Genomic DNA, 18630 nt, shown 5'->3' with positions numbered 1-18630 from the left:
GATGTGGAAGACCCCTCAGTTCTTCAGGAGAACTAGGATCTACCATCTCTTAGGTAAGTGCCCTAATCATTAAGTTATAGCATATTCTAAGGTAGGGCCTTCCCCGTCTCTCCAATCAAAGTTGTTTCACTTTAAATAATTAAATATTAGTTGACCAGAGAGAGCTGAACTCACTTTAGATACCTGTGTGAACCCCTTCTCCTCATCAAGCAGAGGGGGGCTTGAACCAGCAGTTTCCCACATCCTGGGTGAGCCTCCTAACCACTGCATCTTAAACAGTCATTTACCCCATGCAAAATGAATGTGAAATGCTACTAGATCAGAGAGGTAGCATTTTACACTCATTTCACACCATGATTGCACAAAGTGCAAAGCACTGGAGAATCAGGATATATAGTGAGGGTTCATCTTGCATAAAAACTCCCACACCTTGTTTGAGGTAGGGTGACCAGACAGCAAGTGTGAAAAATCGGGACGGGGGTGGAGGGTAATAGGAGTCTATATAAGAAAAAGCCCCAAATATCGGGACTGTCCCTATAAAATCAGGACAGCTGGTCACCCTAGTTTGAGGGAACAAAGCCAATGGACTATGATGCTATTTTATAGTGAAATCTGCACAAGAGATCTTTCTTATTAGGCAACCTCCTATCTTAGAAAAGTGTCCCAACTTCCTTTCAAATGGACTAAGTACAGTCCTGCTTCATCTTTAGTAGGAGGCCACCTTCATTAAGCAACCAATTATTGTCAATCCCTTGAGCAGTTGTGTAAGAAAAGTTTCTCTATATTTTATTGGCATACATATTTCCAAGGTGCATCCCTGCAGTACCTGGACTTGCTCTGTTAACAAACTATCTGAAGCTTGGAACACAAGACTGCTTGCATCCAAAGGTAGAATCATACATTAGGCCAAAGAACTGAGAAACAGATAGTACTAAGAAGTTGTGTAGGATTAGCCCAGGGCCACAAAATAGGGAGCTAGGGATGATTTATTCAAAAGTGTGGAATCAATCAATTGGCCTTTCAGCTGTAGGAATTAATCAAGATGGAAAGAGTTATGCTACCCCCCCAAAAAATAGGAATAAGGGACCATAATTAAGGAAGCCCTATAACCTGAACTGATCTAGCAACACATACAGGCCATAACACAACTGTGTTTGCTGAATGTTTGCTCATGGGCATGTACAGTGAGTCACTGCACACAACCCCCTGCTGAGATCCACCCTAATAACTCGGCAGAGAGGCTGATGACAACTATTAGTAACAGAGATCTGTGTATGTGGGTTGCTTGTGGAGGACTGTATGGCAAGTTTCCATGACTTATGTATGCATCACTGTCCTAAAAGTTAGGTATGTAGGAAGTAATGTGATGCCTCATGTGTTATCAATAGCTTTAATGGCACCCTCAAGTAACTGGGAGCTAATTAAGCACTTTGTGGAATTCACCTGCTTAATATATGGCCAGTCTCTACTTTCATTAACAGATGTGGTGCTGGACGGTGCTCACTGGCACAGATTTTTGACATGGTTTCAGATAGGTTTGGGTTTGGAGGCATTTTTAAATCCATGCCATCTGTTGGTTCCAACACATCAGGGTCTGTTCTGTTTGTTCCTTACTCTCCTGTTCTGCTGTGCACATCTGGATTTAACCTGCTTACTTGCTCTTTTAGGGGGACAAGGGATTTGAATGAGATCAGTCAAACAAAATTCATTTGTTAGACAACTCAGATATGAATCCAGGTTTCCTACAGCTGAAAGGCCAATGCATTTGCTCCCCTCACAGAACTCCCATTAAAATGGAATTAAATGACTATTGAGGAATCTCAATTTAAAGGCATATTCAATTCTTTGAGTACTTCATTGGGAAACATTCAATACAAGCTGATCTACCTGTTAGTATAGTGATACTATTTTAATTACATTGCTTCCTAAAATTTGATTCAATCCTGGACATTAGCTTTGGCATTAACTTCTATACAAGTAAGCTCTGACCTTATTTTGCTCTAAGTCCCTGCTGTTGGTAAACCAACCACTCAGTCAAGTTTCCAATGAATTAGGCTCCATTGCTCATCCCCTGTGAAGTACTGTGCAATTCTCCTTGCATTCCCAATTACTTCAGCGTGTTTTTTGTCATGTCAGGCTGATGTTCCAGAAGAGAGGCCTCCACAGACGTAGCTCTGGGTAGCACCCAGCACAAGTGCCAGATGTTCCCATGTCATTTCACTTCATGCTTGCCCATACCTGGTTATTTCCCCTGACCTTGGGGAATTGTTCTAAAGGGTGAGTCAGTTCTTCATTTTAAGGCTAGGTTTGAGTGAGATTTGTTTCTTATCGGTTGTTGACTAAGATTTCTTTAGAGCCTTTCCAGGTACAGGTGGGATCTATCCTCATGGTGTTTGCTTTGAATTGCTGCTTGGTTAGTTGGTCAAAGTTTGAATGGCACTTTGAACATGTGCACTACAGACGTGCTAAGTATTAGCACGATCTCTTCATGTGATGTGCAATGGCAGCTAATATCAACAGGTGGCTTGATCATTCTGATATACTGTGCCCCTATTGGCGCATGCAGGGCACAGTTCAAGCACCAGAGCTGTGCACTCAGGTTCCTCCAGTGCCATGCACTGGTAAATTATTCAGGGGCTGGGGGCAAGGATAGTGAAGTGGCTTGAGTAGCTTCTGCCAAGCCTGCGTACCCTATGCTGCTTCAGGAGGAGAGAATATGTGCAGTGGTGAATCCACTAGCTCTGCCCTGCCACCAAAGACACACTGTGCAGTGGTGCCAGGGGGTCCACTCAGCACAGAGCTCTGTGATCTGCAGGGAGTGCATACCCCACCTAGGCAGGATCCCACATCTGATCCCTCCACCTTGTGCAGTGAAGTCATTCTGGTCCTGCTGCAGGTAGCCCCATCATGTGCAGGGTTAGCAGCTTCCTAATGTGCCTGTGTGCAATGCCTCTGAAATGGAGAGTCTAATGATTAATGTTGTTAACAAAATAACCTTTTCTTTGCATGTCTTTCATACCACATGTACTTCACAGTACATTGCTAATCTAACAATGCAGCTAGGTAGTTATAGTAAAAGAAGATCAAAAACTTATTTCTCCTCTAGAAAGGAATCTCTAATAAAGCAGACCTTGCTACCAAATAGCCTTATCCAGTCCAGCATCTAGCCACAAGCCGGCAACCACAGAAAAATATAACCCACTCTCTGCATGGGAAACCCCACTGCTAATCATATAGGTCCTTCCCCACCAATCCCAGAAGGCATTGCTAGAGGTAAACTTTTCAAACACGTGTTGTGCCTGCTTAATATGGGTCTGATCCTGAGAGATGCAGAGCACCTGCATCTCTCATTGACTTGCTCCAGCCACTACAGTCAAGAATGGCTATCATGCTAATAAAGAATTAGAACTTTCTCCAATACCCTCAGTCAGAAGTGTATTCAAGGTACTCAGACTATGGAGTTATACTTTTCCATTAGATCAAATGCCTATAGACCTGTATTGGTATTTTCTTTTCTTGCAGCAATACACAATTAATGTTGCAACGGAGAGCATGGGTGGCAAAGCATAACTTTGCCAGTATATTACTGTTTGTCTGTCTAGATTGTAAATCCTTTGGTGTAGAGATCAGCTCATATTCTGTGTGGCTTTGTCCAGACAAGGATTTAAGGTGAAGTCTTAGATCCAGCTCACTCCAATTAACTCTCTTCAGACCACCCCAGATTTTAAGTGGACCAGTTTAGTACGGGCTAAAGTACAATTGCTTTGTTCCGACTAGAGGTTTGGAAGGTGTTAAATAGATCTAGCTAGTAACTCCATCTAACATCACGTTTACATCCTATTCTGGACAAGGTCTGTGTGTACAGTGCCTAGGCACAACAGGGCTCTGATTGTGACTTGGACCTATAGGCACTAACATAACACTATACTACTAATAAATAACTAGCAATTTTTTACATGTGTCATAACAACAGATGTCCAGGAAAGTGACTAACACTGAGGTAATATCAGTAGTGACGGATTAGCTGAAGGGAAATATTGATCAAAGGAATTCTTTTGCTGATTTTTTTTAATATTATGTCCTCCTTCCTATCCCTACACCTCAGAGATAAAAAAAATTTACCCCACTCCGGGATGGGGTAAATGGTGGCAATGTAAATGCCAGTTATATAAGTTTCATTTATTACTGTATATTATATTTGTTAATTGATTTTATTCAACTGCCCCTGTGGATTTAAATTAGCAGTGACATTTAATCTGTCTATTATACCCTGTTTCTTTAAATTGTTAAGTAAAGGAGTGTTAGCTCTAATTTAAGTATCTTGGATGAATATTATTTATAATTGGGATGTCTGAGTTAGACCCATGCCACACATTATTATTATTAGAATAGGTTTATTCCTGAAGGTTCCTAACGCACGCTATTGAGAGTGTACAGGGGCCAGCCAGGTGGAGGCACTGCCAATTTTAACTTCCTTTAGGAGTAAAGGGACTGCAACAGAGGGGTGGATCGAAGATTCCCACTTATCCAACATCACCACTGGGATACTCAGGATCTCCTTTAATGTCAACAACATCAGGCGCCCAGGCGCACAGGTCAGAGTTGCCTGCTCCCGAGTAACCCAGGGAAGAAAGGGGGGTTACATGAGCATCCTCAGCACAGAGCCACTGTGAAATAAGAGAAGTGAGTCAGCCCTAACGTGAGCTCATGCTGTGCAAGCTCCTCACCAGTACACCTCAATTTAAACCTGTAACGCCCCCTGCTATTCCGGTTCCAAGCTATCATGTGACTCAAACCTGGACTGCCACATCCCTGCTAATCCAGCTGTGGGCCTGTCCTGAACATAGCCACTCACACATGCTGAATGATGCTATGTCCTATTCTTTGTGATACAGGCCTGGTCTACACTACGACTTTAATTCGGATTTATCAGCTTTAATTCGAATTAACCCTGTAACCGTCCACACAACGACGCCATTTAATTCGATGTAAAGGGCCCTTTAAATCGATTTCTGTACTCCACCCCAACGAGCGGAGTAGCGCCAAAATCGATTTTAGCAATTCGAATTAGGGTTAGTGTGGCCGCAATTCGATGGTATTGGCCTCCGGGAGCTATCCCACAGTGCATCATTGTGACCGCTCTGGACAGCAATCCGAACTCGGATGCACTGGCCAGGTAGACAGGAAAAGCCCCGCGAACATTTGAACTTCATTTCCTGTTTGCCCAGCGTGGAGAGCACAGGTGACCACAGATACCTCATCAGCACAGGTAACCATGCAGGCTGATAATCGAAAAAGAGCACCAGCATGGACCGTGAGGGAGGTACTGGATCTGATCGCTGTATGGGGAGAGGATTCAGTGCTTGCAGAACTTCGTTCTAAAAGACGAAATGCAAAAACTTTTGAAAAAATTTCCAAGGGCATGATGGAGAGAGGCCACAATAGGGACTCTGAGCAGTGCCGCGTGAAGGTCAAGGAGCTCAGACAAGCCTATCAAAAAACAAAGGAGGCAAACGGTCGCTCCGGGTCAGAGCCACGGACATGCCGCTACTACGCCGAGCTGCATGCAATTCTAGGGGGGGCTGCCACCACTACCCCACCTTTGTTCGTGGATTCTGGGTCGGGGATAGTCTCGACGCCTGAGGATTCTGCCGAGGGGGTAGAGGAGGAGGAGGAGGATGAGCTTGCAGAGAGCACACAGCACTCCATTCTCCCCAACAGCCAGGATCTTTTTATCACCCTGACTGAAGTACCCTCCCAAGCCTCCCAAGCCAGTACCCAAGACTCTGACCCCATGGAAGGGACCTCAGGTGAGTTTACCTTTTAAAATATAAAACTTGTTTTAAAAGCAAACAGTTTTTAATGATTACTTTGCCTGACTTTGCATTCGCGGTCAGTTCAGCTACTGGAAAAGTCTGTAGCTACTGGAAAAGTCTGTTAACGTGTATGGGGATGGAGCGGAAATCCTCCAGGGACATCTCCATGAAGCTCTCCTGGAGGTACTCCGAAAGCCTTGCCAGAAGGTTTCTGGGCAGTGCATCCTTATTCCCTCCTCCATGGTAGGACACTTGACCACGCCATGCTTGCAGCAAGTAATCTGGTATCATTGCCTGACAAAGCCTGGCAGCGTATGGTCCCGGTGTTTGCTGGCATTCAAGCAACATCCGTTCTTTATCTTGTTGTGTAATCCTCAGGAGAGTGATATCACTCCTGGTAACCTGGTTGAAATACGGGAACTTAATTAAGGGGACAGAGGTGGCCGTTCCTACTGGGCTGTTTGCCTGTGGCGGAAAATAAATCCTTCCCTGCAGTTAGTTTTTCGCGTTTGGCTAGCAGGGATCTTCCCTGTTACCAGCCACGCGGTGGGGGGAGGGTACTGTGATCATCCCAGAGAATTCATGGCGAGGGGGGGGGGTCGGCGGCGGGGGGGTGGGTAGTTTGGTGCCTGCAGGGATCTTCCTGCAGGGTTAGTTTGTTTTCTGGTGCTGCTGAATGTTAACAGAAAAACCGCAGCACTCTACTTGCCTGAAGGGGCCCAGACAAGCACCACCACACTGCCCCCCCCCCCAACTGGCTGAGATTGGCCAGGCTTCTGCAGCACTCTACAAGCTATGCTTGGTATGTTGGAAAGCACGGACGGCGCTGAAGCTTACCATGGCCGCATGCAAGCCGAATTCTGTTGCTGGAACGTGAACCTCTGTTGCCCAGACCTGTGATTGATCTCTAGCAGCAAAGCCACAGGCACTCAGCATTAAGAGGCAAAATGCGACCTTGCACAGAAATCACATGTGCTATGTAATGTGAACAGTGTTGGTCACCGTGAAAGAGTATAAGCATTGTTCTGCAAAATGTAGCTTTTAAAACAATTCTCTCTTTTTTCCCCTCCCTACAGCAGCTGCAAATTCCTCAAGCCTCCCTCCTCCATCCCGAAGGTTATCACAGATAAGGCGTCGTAAGAAGAAGACGCGGGAGGACATGTTTTCTGAAATTATGCAATCCAGCAGGAGTGACAGAGCTCATCTGAATGAGTGGAAGGAAACAGTTTCAAAGTATAGGAAAGAAGTCAGTGAATGTGAGGAGAGGAGGGACCAACGTGAGGAGAGGAGGGACCAACGTGAGGAGAGGAGAGACGATCGAGATGAGAGATGGCGGCAGGAAGACCAGAGGATGAAGGATGCAACGCTGGGGCTGCTCCGGCGTCTGGTGGAGGTTCAGGAACGGCTGCTGGAAAACAGACTGCCGCTTCAGCCCCTGTTCCACCCTCCCCCCTCCCCATGTTCCGTATCCTCCTCACCCAGACGTGTAAGAACGCGGGGCGGGAGGCTCCGTACACCTTCCCATTCCACCCCAGTGGACAGCCCAAGCAAAAGGCTGTCATTTTTTTAACCTTTTCTTTGTGGCTTTTTCCTTCCCAGCAATCCTCCTCCCAAATACCACCCGGGTTCCCTCCCTCTTTTTCTAATCTATTAATAAAGAATAAATGATTTTTAAATGATAGTGACTTTATTTGGTTTGAAAGAAAGCTGGGGGAAGGGGCAGGGTGGGTTCCTTACAGAAAATCAGTCAGTAAAGGGGGAGGGTATTCATGAAGGAGAAACAAACAGATATTTCACACGGTAGCCTGGCCAGCCATGAAACTGGTTTTCAAAGCTTCTCTGATGCACAGCGCTTCATGGTGTGATCTTCTAATCGCCCTGGTGTCTGGCTGCGCGTAATCAGCAGCCAGGCGATTTGCCTCAGCCTCCCACCCCGCCATAAAGGTCTCCCCCTTACTTTCACAGAGATTGTGGAGCACACAGCAAGCAGAAATAACAATGGGGAGATTTCTTTGGCTGAGGTCAGAGCGAGTCAATAATGAACGCCAGCGGCCTTTTAAAAATCCATGGCCACCTAGGACTCCACAGGTGCTGCTATGCTGCATACCAGGGCTCCTTAGGAGTTTTAAGTCCTTCTTCTCCAAAAGTGCAGATCCCTACCATGTGTGGTAAAGGAAAAGCTCTGATAGCTGTAAACAGCATAGGATCTATGCCATATTCTGATTCTCTCCAGATTTAGTCCAATGATTATAAAATAGTGCCCCTGCTCAGGGCCAGTGCAAGGATATTTTGCGCCCTAGGCGAAACTTCCATCTTGCGCTCCCCCCTCCCTCTCCCCTCCCACCGGAGCATCGCTTATTATAAACTTTCAAAAATGAATACTGCATAATGTGGCATTGTTCATTAGAATTAATACAAGGGGGTCAGAGGAGATGATCACAGCGGTCCCTTCTGGCCCGGGGGAACCTATGAGCAAGGAGGAGGCTAAGAATACCCTCAGCTCGCAGGGTCTCTAAACGTTCCCAGGCTCTGAGTACTTCGCCCTCTGAGGGGGACCCAGGGGCAAGGAGGGAAGAGCCGGGCTCTCCCAGGGAGCAGGTGAGGATCTCCCTGGGGATCAGGGCCAGCTCCCCACATTGGCACAGTGCCACCGGGGGCAGGGCCAGCTCCAGGGTTTTGGCTGCCCCAAGCAGCCAAAAAAAAAAAAAAAAAAAAGGCCGCGATCCCGATCCCAATCCCGATCCTGATCTGCGGCGGCAATTCGGCGGAAGGTCCTTCGCTCCGAGCGGGAGTGAGGGACAGTCCGCCAAATTGCTGCCGAATAGCTGGACATGCCGCCCCTCTCCAGAGCGGCTGCCGCAAGCACCTGCTTGCCAGGCTGGTGCCTAGAGCCGGCCCTGACCGGGGAGGAGAGGACGGTCGGTGTTTGGAAGCAGCACCTGCGCCAGCCATTTCCCCTCTGTCGTGCTGCGGGATTTAGTTTCGCTTTCCCTCACCCCAGGAGGTGGCTGCACCCGGCCCCAGGCGCGATGCATTGGAGGGCGAAGCTCACCTGAGCTCAGGACCGCGTCCTGCCTCCCCCAACGGCTCCGTCCCTCGGCTGCGCTGGTCGCCGCGCCCGGCTGGCTGTCTCCTCCTTGCTCCGCCGTAGGCTCCCACTGACCGTCCTGCGTGGCGCCCCTTGCTACAGGGGCGGGTTTGTTATGGAGGCCTCGCTCCCCGCCCTGCCCTGCTCAGCTGACTCCCGTGACACCGGACACCGCTTTTTGGCACCCCCAAATCTTGGCGCCCTAGGCGGCTGCCTAGTTCACCTAGTGGTTACACCAACCCTGCCCCCGCTCTAGGTGACCAGATATCCCAATTTTATAGGGACAGTCCCGATTTTGGGGTCTTTCTCTTATATAGGCTCCTATTACCCTGCACCCCCTGTCCCAATTTTTCACACTTGTTGTCTGGTCACTCTACCCCGCTCTAGCCCCTGTAGCCCACTCTAGCCCCTGCTGTATTATACTGACCTCCCTTCTGTACCATGGGCAGAGCCAGGGATGGGAGTGGGTGATCCTGTAGAATGGAACATTATGGGAGATTCTGTTCCCTAAATCTGGAAAAGCCCATAAGCAGCTCTCTGGAGGCTGCCCTAATTTATTCCAGAAGCCACATCTTCCCTCAGAGTAGCCTAGGATGCTGAGAGTGGGAAGATGGCTACCTGGCTAAAAACCATCTTTGCCCTACTCCTCACATGGGTTAGACCTCAATCTGTATTTTCTAAAACATTATTACAAAGATCTGTCATTGTTTTACTCTCTCCGTATGCAGTGAATAAGGCTGGTGTCCCCATCTCTCTGCCATTGATCTGCAAGTCCCTACACAGCCAGGAGTGCAGGTTTATAGTGCTCCAGCAGAATTGTGAGCAGAGGCTATGCCAAGTCATAAGTACATCACTAAGCTTTCTCCTCCACAGGAAACTGTAGTAAATCTCAAGCCTCTCGCTCACCCACTCCCATATTTGAAAGCGTGCCAGGTAAAATGGGGCAGGGACAGGTGTCTGGAGAGAATGAGAGTAGACACGGACTTAAGCATCATCTTTGTCTATACTGAGGCACTGGATAAGCTGTCCTCATAGGCCTCGTTTCTGCTACTCAGCAGGAGTAACCTAGTGATCAACGCTCTCATTAATGTGAACTGGATTGCCATGTATGCCTTGTGTTGCATAGACGTTTAATTTATGTGCAACACTCTTCATCTGTGCCTGGCAGGATGATGTGCTCTGAGGATCAGCCATTTAGCAGACAGTATATCCTGTTGGGAAGCACACAGGAAGTGCATTTCACAATACAATGCATATCCCTTATAATAAGATGGGAAAATTAGAGTGTCTCAAATTAAATGAGGATATTGATATAATAGGCATCACAGAAATGTGGTGAATCAGGATAATCAATGGGACACAGTAATACCAGGGGACAAAATGTATCACAAGGACAGAACAGGTCAGGCTGATGGGTGAGTGGCACTATATGTGAAAGAAAGTGTAGAATCAAATGAAATAAAAATCTTAAATGAACCAAACTGTGCCATGGAATCTCTATGGATAATAATTCCATGCTTTAGAAATAAGAATCTAGTGGTAGGGATATATTACCGACCACCTGACCAGGATGGTGATAGTGATTGTGAAATTCTCAGGGAGATTAGAGAGGCTATTAAAATAAAAAACTCAGTAATAATGGGGGATTTCAACTATCCCCATATTGACTGGGTACATGTCACCTCAGGATGGGATGCAGAGATAAAGTTTCTTGACACCTTAAATGACTGCTTCTTGGAGCAGCTAATCCTGGAACCTAAAAGAGGAGATGCAATTCTTGATTTAATCTTAAATGGAGCACAGGATCTGGTCCAAGAGGTGAATATAGTTGGACTGCTTAGTAATACTGACCATAATATAATTAAATTTAACATCCCTGTGGTGGGGAAAACACCACAGCTGCCCAACACTGTAGCATTTAATTTCAGAAAGGGGACTACACAAAAATAAGGAAGTTAGTTAAACAGAAATTAAAAGGTACAAAAGTGAATCCCTGCAAGCTGCATGGAAACTTTTTAAAGACATCATATTAAAGGCTCAACTTAAATGTATACCCCAAATTAAAAAACATAGTAAGAGAACCAAAACGGCACCACTGTGGCTAAACAACAAATTAAAAGAAGCAGTGAGAGGCAAAAGGGCATCTTTTAAAAAGTGGAAGTTAAATCCTAGTGAGGAAAATAGGAGAATAAACTCTGGCAAATGAAGTGTAAAAATATAATTAGGAAGGCCAAAAAAAAAAAAGAATTTGAAGAACAGCTAGCCAAAGAGTCAAAAAGTAATAGCAAAAACAATTTTAAGTACATCAGAAGCAGAAAGCCTGCTAAACAACCAGTGGGACCACTGGACAATCGAGATGCTATAGGAGCACTCAAGGACAATAAGGTCATTGCAGAGAAACTAAATGAATTCTTTGCATCGGTCTTCACAGCTGAGGATGTGAGGGAGATTCCCAAACCTGAGCCATTTTTTTTAGGTGACAAATCTGAGAAACTGTCCCAGATTGAGGTGTCATTAGAGGAGGTTTTGGAACAAATTGATAAACTAAACAGTAATAAGTTATCAGGACCAGATAGTATTCTCCCAAGAGTTCTGAAAGAACTCAAATGTGAAATTGCAGAACTACTAACTGTAGTCTATAACCTAGCATTTAAATCAGCTTCTGTATCAAATGACTGGAGGATAGCTAATGTGATGTCAATTTTTAAAAAGGGCTCCAGAGGTGACCCCAGCAATTACAGGCCGGTAAGCCTGATTTCAGTACCAGGCAACTGGTTGAAACGATAGTAAAAAACAAAATTGTCAAACACATAGCTCAGGGGTCGGCAACGTTTGACACTCGGCTCGCCAGGGTAAGCACCCTGGCGGGCTGGGCCAGTTTATTTACCTGCTGACGCGGCAGGTTCGGCTGATCACGGCCCCCACTGGCCGCAGTTCGCTGTCCTGGGCCAATGGGGGTGGCGGGAAGCCGCAGCCAGCACATTGCTCACCCGCGCTGCTTCTCACTGCCCCCATTGGCCCAGGACAGCGAACTGCGGCGAGTGGGGGTCGCGATCGGCCAAACCTGCTGCGTCAGCAGGTAAATAAACTGGCCCGGCCCGCCAGGGTGCTTACCCTGGCGAGTCGTGTGCCAAATGTTGCCGACCCCTGACATAGCTGAACATAATTTGTTGGGGAAGAGTCAACATGGTTTTTGTAAAGGGAAATCATGCCTCACCAATCTACTAGAATTCTTTGAGGGGATCAACAAGCATGTGGACAAGGGGGATCCAGTGGATATAGTGTACTTAGACTTTCAGAAAGCCTTTGACAAGGTCCCTCACCAAAGGCTCTTAAGAAAAGTAAGCTGTAATGGGATAACAGGGAAGGTCCTCTTATAGATTGGTACCTAGTTAAAAGATAGGAAACAAAGGGTAGGTATAAATAGTCAGTTTTCAGAATGGAGGGAAGTGTAAATAGTGGTGTCTCCCAGGGGTCTGTACTGGGACCAATCCTATTCAACATATTCATAAATGATCTGGAAAAAGGGGTAAACAGTGAGGTGGCAAAATTTGCAGATGATACAAAACTACTCAAGATAGTTAAGTCCCAAGCAGACTGCGAAGAGCTACAAAAGGATCTCTCAAAACTGGGTGACTGGGCAACAAAATGGCAGATGAAATTCAGTGTTGATAAATGCAAAATAATGCACATTGGAAAACATAATCCCAACTATACATATAAAATGATGGGGTTTAAATTAGCTGTTACCACTCAAGAAAGAGATCTTGGAGTCATTGTGGATAGTTCTCTGAAAACATCCACTCAATGTTCAGCGGCAGTGAACAAAGCTAACAGAATGTTGGGAATCATTAAGAAAATGATAGATAATAAGACAGAAAATATCATATTGCCACTATATAAATCCACGGTATGCCCACATCTTGAATACTGCGTGCAGATGTGGTCGCCCCATCTCAAAAGATATATTGGAATTGGAAAAGGTTCAGAAAAGGCAACAAAAATGATTAGAGGTATGGAACGGCTTCCATATGAAGAGAAATTAATAAGACTGGGACTTTTCAGCTTGGAAAAGAGATGACTAAGGGGGGATATAATAAAGGTCTATAAAATCATGACTGGTGTGGAGAAAGTAAATAAGGAAGTGTTATTTACTCCTTCTCATAACACAAGAACTAGGCGTCACCCAATGAAATGAACAGGCAGCAGGTTTAAAACAAACAAAGGAAGTATTTTTTCATGCAACGCACAGTTAGTCTGTGGAACTCTTTGCCAAAGGATGTTGTGAAGGCCAAGACGATAACAGGATTCAAAAAAGAACTAGATAAATTCATGGAGGATAGGTCCATCAATGGCTGTTAGCCAGGATGGGCAGAGATTGTGTCCCTAGCCTCTGTTTGCCAGAAACAGGGAATGGGCAACAGGGGATGGATCACTTGATTATTGACTGGATTTAGAATGGCCGGAGACCAGTCGAGAGATTTGTCTCCCTACCCGCCTCTATCATCGGGGTTTAAGATTGCCCAAAATAAAAACTAACAAGGAAGTGCAGGAATAAAACTCAGGTATGTTTATTAAACTAACAACAGTTCAACAAAGTAAGTAAACTGAGTATACTATAAAGAACTCCCAACACAGCAAGTAAAGCGAACAGGTAAAGGTGACATTATAACTATACTGACTGTGACCAAAAGGGTTTTACTCCCTCCCCAAGACAGGTCCCAGGTAAGGGGTATGGAGGACTTAAAAGGTCACTACCATTTCTTGCAGCTTGCCTGGAGCCTCCTGACCTCACGGCACGAATCAGGTCCAGAACCGACCAGGTGACTCGGCAGGGTGAGAAGTGGACCTCAGGCGACAGGTAGGTGGTAACTCTGGTTTTTCTTCCTTCTTCCCAGTGATGTCATGGGTGCAAGTAAGATCCGGATGAGAGGGTGGCAGCTAACAGCTCACCCTTGCATGCAAGTGTGTTAAACCTTCCCACAACCCTAAAGCGTGGTGCTCTGGCATACACACCTGAGTACAGCCCTCTGCCACTCAGATTGGCAGTCCTCTACCTCAGACGTGCTAGCCTTTATATGCCCTGCTGTTATTGGGCAGATCATAGGTCACATGGATATTCAGTTTCCCGCCTTTTGGCAAAAAGGGTGGAAAACTGTCCCTAAGGAGGGGGAAGAAAGGCAGCCAAGATGGATTCCCAGTTGTTGTTAGGAATTCAGGATGGCGTGTGGGTATTAACAACCAGAACAGAAATACAGGAATTCTCCTCCTACATGATGAGTACCTGTTCTGTTTATTCCCTCTGGGGCACCTGGCATTGGCCACTGTCGGAAGACAGGATACTGGGCTAGATGGACCTTTGGTCTGACCCAGTATGGCCGTTATGTTCTTATCCCTTGGGAAACTAAACTAAATTTCATTATTTTTGATTCAGTAATTCAACTACTGCTAAATTTACCATTTAAAAAAAAATTACATCATATTTGAAAATAATTGACACTTCACACCTAAACTGTACAGCCTTCTTGATCAGTACATAACTCACTGAAACACTAGTCTTCAGCCAAATCTCTGTACTTACTTAATTCTGGGAGCTGTCTTTCCCACACAAATATACAGTAGGTTATTTGTAGTTCTTTCGTGTTTCGATAGTTATTTGGAAGATTAATACATTTATATCAATGTCTCCACCCTAGTTAGAACTCTTTGTTAGTCTGGTTTAAAAGTAATATGTGGTTTTATAACAGTGATATGAGCCATGTTCATGCCAAATGAATGGATGTACCTTTCACTCGGCAATGTTACCAACTTTGATGCCTTTATTTAAAATGCTGTTCTCAACATATTTTCTCCTTGACTACTTTGCAGAAATAAGAAGCTCTTGTACGGATGATGTAACTGCTGATTTGTGTCAGCAAGTTCCAGCATTATAGCTAAATAAATGCAAAATGATTTTAATAATTTTTCATTTGTCTTTCTACGTTGCTTTCCATTGGAGGATTTCAAAGTGCTTTGGAAACATTAATGAATTAATTAAGAGTCAACCCCTCCCCCATCCCACAATGAGCTAGAAAAGTATTATCCTCACTTTACAGATAGGGGTCTGAGATACAGATAGTTTAAGTCGCTTCCTGAAGGTCGCATGAGAAATCAAAGCTGGAAGTTGAACCCAGATTGCCTGACTCCTAGTTCTAGATCCTCCAAAATATGTAGGCACCTAAATATCTCGGAGGATCTGGGCCCAAGCACTTTAACTGCTGCCAGGGGACCATGCTGCCCTCACAACCCCAATCAAGACAAATTATTTCTATTTGTTCCAAAGATGAGATCCAAAATGATTTAATTTTAAAAACAAGAGTTTGACCCTAAAAAACTCTGAAATAGCGTTTGTATTATAGTAGAGACCCATATATCTAAAGAGAATGAATTGGGTGGTGGAGGTATGCAATTTATTTGGGCGATCAAAGGATTTTTAGGGTGACTGATACCATTGGAGAAAGAGGGGACCACCCCTATTTTCAGATGTCCAGGGTTTTCAGATAAAAGTAATTTGGATGATGGGAGATTTCAGATATCAAGGCTTAGATGATGGGGGATATTGGCCAATGAGGGATTGCAGCCAAGAGGGGATTTTGGATCAGAGGATTTCAGGCGGTGCAGAGGGATTTAGGGTAAGAGGGGTGTGGGTGATGAAGACTGGGGATGAGAGTGGTCTGGGCTGTATTGGGGGATTTGGGGGTAAAAGGGATGTGGGTGACAAGGAAGGGTTCATGTGGTAACGGGGTTGGGGGTGAGAGGGGTGTGGGTGACAGGGAGGGGTTTGGGTGGTGACAGAGGGTTCGGGGTGAAAGAGGTGTGGGTGATAGGGAAGAGTTTGGACGGTGATGGGGATAAGAAGGATCTGAGTGATGAAGAAGGATTCAGACAGGGTTGGGGGCAAGAGGGGTGTGGGTGATGAGAAGGGTGAAAGGGGATTGGGGTAACAGAGGTGTGGGTGCCAGGGAAGGGTTCAGGCCGTGATGGGTATTGGGGGGTAAGAGAGGTGTGGGTGATGAGGAGGCATTCGGGTGGTGTTGAAAATGTTAGGGGGCTTAATCCTTCACCCTCTCACTTCCCTGGTCCTTCTGGCATGAACAGAGAGCAACAATACTCAAAGTCCAAAGGTGCAAACAATTTGATGTTTATTGGGATGAACTTCCAGCAAGCAGGATTCCAGTTTCCTTCCTTAGTGTCCCCCTTCCCAGCTCTGACACCACAGAGCCTTGCCTGTGTCTCTGTCCCTGTTCCCATCCCCCCGCTTAGCAAAACATGATCCCAATTCCCCCAGTCCCTGTTCCCATTCCCCTCTTACTTCCTGATTGACTGCAGACTATATAGTAAAACTTGAGTTCTGCTTAGCTATACCTTAACCAATCATTTTACTGAAATGTTACTAACCAATCCTAACATGGTTATTTAACCAATTATTTCCCACCTCCTTAATTGGTTTACACCCAACAAAATTAATTATACAGCAGACAGAAACAATCACAGAACCAGACAGAGATTATACAGACAAACAATAGGGAAGTGGAGACTAGTGATAGAACAATACAGAAATGAGGATTTCACATCCCAGCTATTGATAAGTGAGGTCTTGCCAGACAGGATGCTATCAAACTAAGTTTCCTTTTACATCTTGTCATAGAAATTTCTGTCCGTTCCAGCTTAGGAATAAGGAGAGACGGACACAGCTAGCCAAGCAAGGAGCCCCGGGAGGGGCGATCCATTTATTTCAATTGCAATTGGGTTCGAGCTCATAAGTCAACAAGAACAAAGAAAACACTTACACCAAAGCATTATATGCAGTTGCTTATGATAATCTATCGCTCTATGATTGGCCAAAAATTTGCCATCGTTACCATACATAATTAGCAAGCTACATGTATCCGCCCCTCTTCTGACCTCTTATTGTTCATCTACTTGCCCCCTCCTCCTTGCTTATTTTGCAAACCAAGCAGTTAGCTATCTGCAGGACACAGGCACGGAAAGTTCCATTGTCTGCAGGTTTGGAGTTTGGCTACATTTCCTCTCGAAGGACCTTCCTGAGTTAAGACAACCGATAGCTGATGTTTTCCCTTCTTCTTTCTTCCATGTGTACGTGACAAATTTGCCCCCTAGCAGTTAAGCAGAATAATTTTATATCAATCTTCTAGGCTCTTCCCTTTCTCTGGAGGTGATAGGAATATCAGGACCAGATTGTATTCCTAACAGCCCAGTAGTACCTTATTTCAATGTGACTAGTTTGGAATGTGTGGATGTGACCATACACTTCCCAGTTTATGGCTGGCCTCTGCTGCTTAGCTGAAGGCCTTAGCCTAAGAACCAGGCCTCAGACTGTCACAGTAAGAGAAGGCCCTTACACAAACAGACAGTGATTTTGATTCTTTCTTTTATACCTCTTTAACTAGCTAAGTGATAAGAATACACCTAAATTCTTAAAGTATAGGCCTTTACAGGCCTGAATATCTATATCCTAACAGGAAGTAAGAGGGGTGTGGGTGACAGGGAGGGATTCAGGCGGGGCTGAGGGTTGGGTGTAAGAGGGGTGCAGGTGACAGGGAGGTGTTCAAGTGCTGATGGGTTGGGTGTAAAAAGGATGTGGGTGACAAGGAGGTATTCGGGCGATGTTGGGGGTAAGAGGGTTACGGGTGACGGGGAGGGATTCAGGGCAATGTTCCCAACTCTGACTGAAGCTATTTTGAGAGATTTTCCCCCCCAACATGACATAATGTAATTTTCTTAAACTATCCTATTAAAATTTCCTGGATTGCTTTCAATAGTCACCAGGAGACCAATGCTGATTCTGGGAGACTCCAGGTCAATCGTGGAGGGTTGGCAACCCTAGTTCAGGCAGTGATAGGAGGTTGGGAGTAAGAGAGGTGTGGGTGTCGGGGAGGAGTTTGGAGAGATAGGGGATTGGGGGTACGAGGGGTGTGGGTGACAGGGAGGGATTCAGGCAGGGTGTTGGGGTTGGGTGTAAGAGGGGTGGGTTGACGGGGGTGTTCGGGCAGTGATGGGGGTCGGGTGTAAGCGGGATCTGGGTGACGGGGGTGTTCGGGTGGTGACAGGTGTAAGAGGGGTATGGGTGACAAGGGGGTGTTCGGGCGGTGACGGGTGTAAGAAGAGTGTGGGTGATGGGGGTGTTCGGGCAGTGACGGGTGTAAAGAGGGGTATGGGTGACAAGAGGGTGTTCAGGTGGTGACAAGGGGTGTTCAGGCAGTGACGGGGGTAAGAGGGGTGTCGGTGACGGGGGTGTTTGGGCGGTGACGGGGGTAAGAAGGGTGTGGTTGACAAGGGGGTGTTCGGACAGTGACGGGTGTAAGAGGGGTATGGGTGACAAGGGAGGGTTCGGGCGGTGACAGGAGCAAGAGGGGTATGGGTGACAAGGGGGTGTTTGGGTGGTGACAAGGGGGTGACGGGGTAAGAGGGGTGTGGGTGACAAGTGGGTGCTCAGGCGGTGACAAGGGGGTGTTCGGGCAGTGACAGGGGTAAGTGTGGGTGACAAGTGGGTGATGGGGTAAGAGGGGTGTGGGTGACAAGGAGGTGTTCGGGCAGTGACAGGGGTAAGTGTGGGTGACAAGGGGGTGACGGGGTAAGAGGGGTGTGGGTGACAAAGGGGTGTTCAGGTGGTGACAAGGGGTGTTCAGGCAGTGACGGGGGTAAGAGGGGTGTCGGTGACGGGGG

The sequence above is a fragment of the Trachemys scripta genome, chromosome 3, assembly GCF_013100865.1.
Source record: "Trachemys scripta elegans isolate TJP31775 chromosome 3, CAS_Tse_1.0, whole genome shotgun sequence".
NCBI lineage: Eukaryota > Metazoa > Chordata > Testudines > Emydidae > Trachemys > Trachemys scripta.
Note: the sequence above shows the minus strand (reverse complement) of the source record.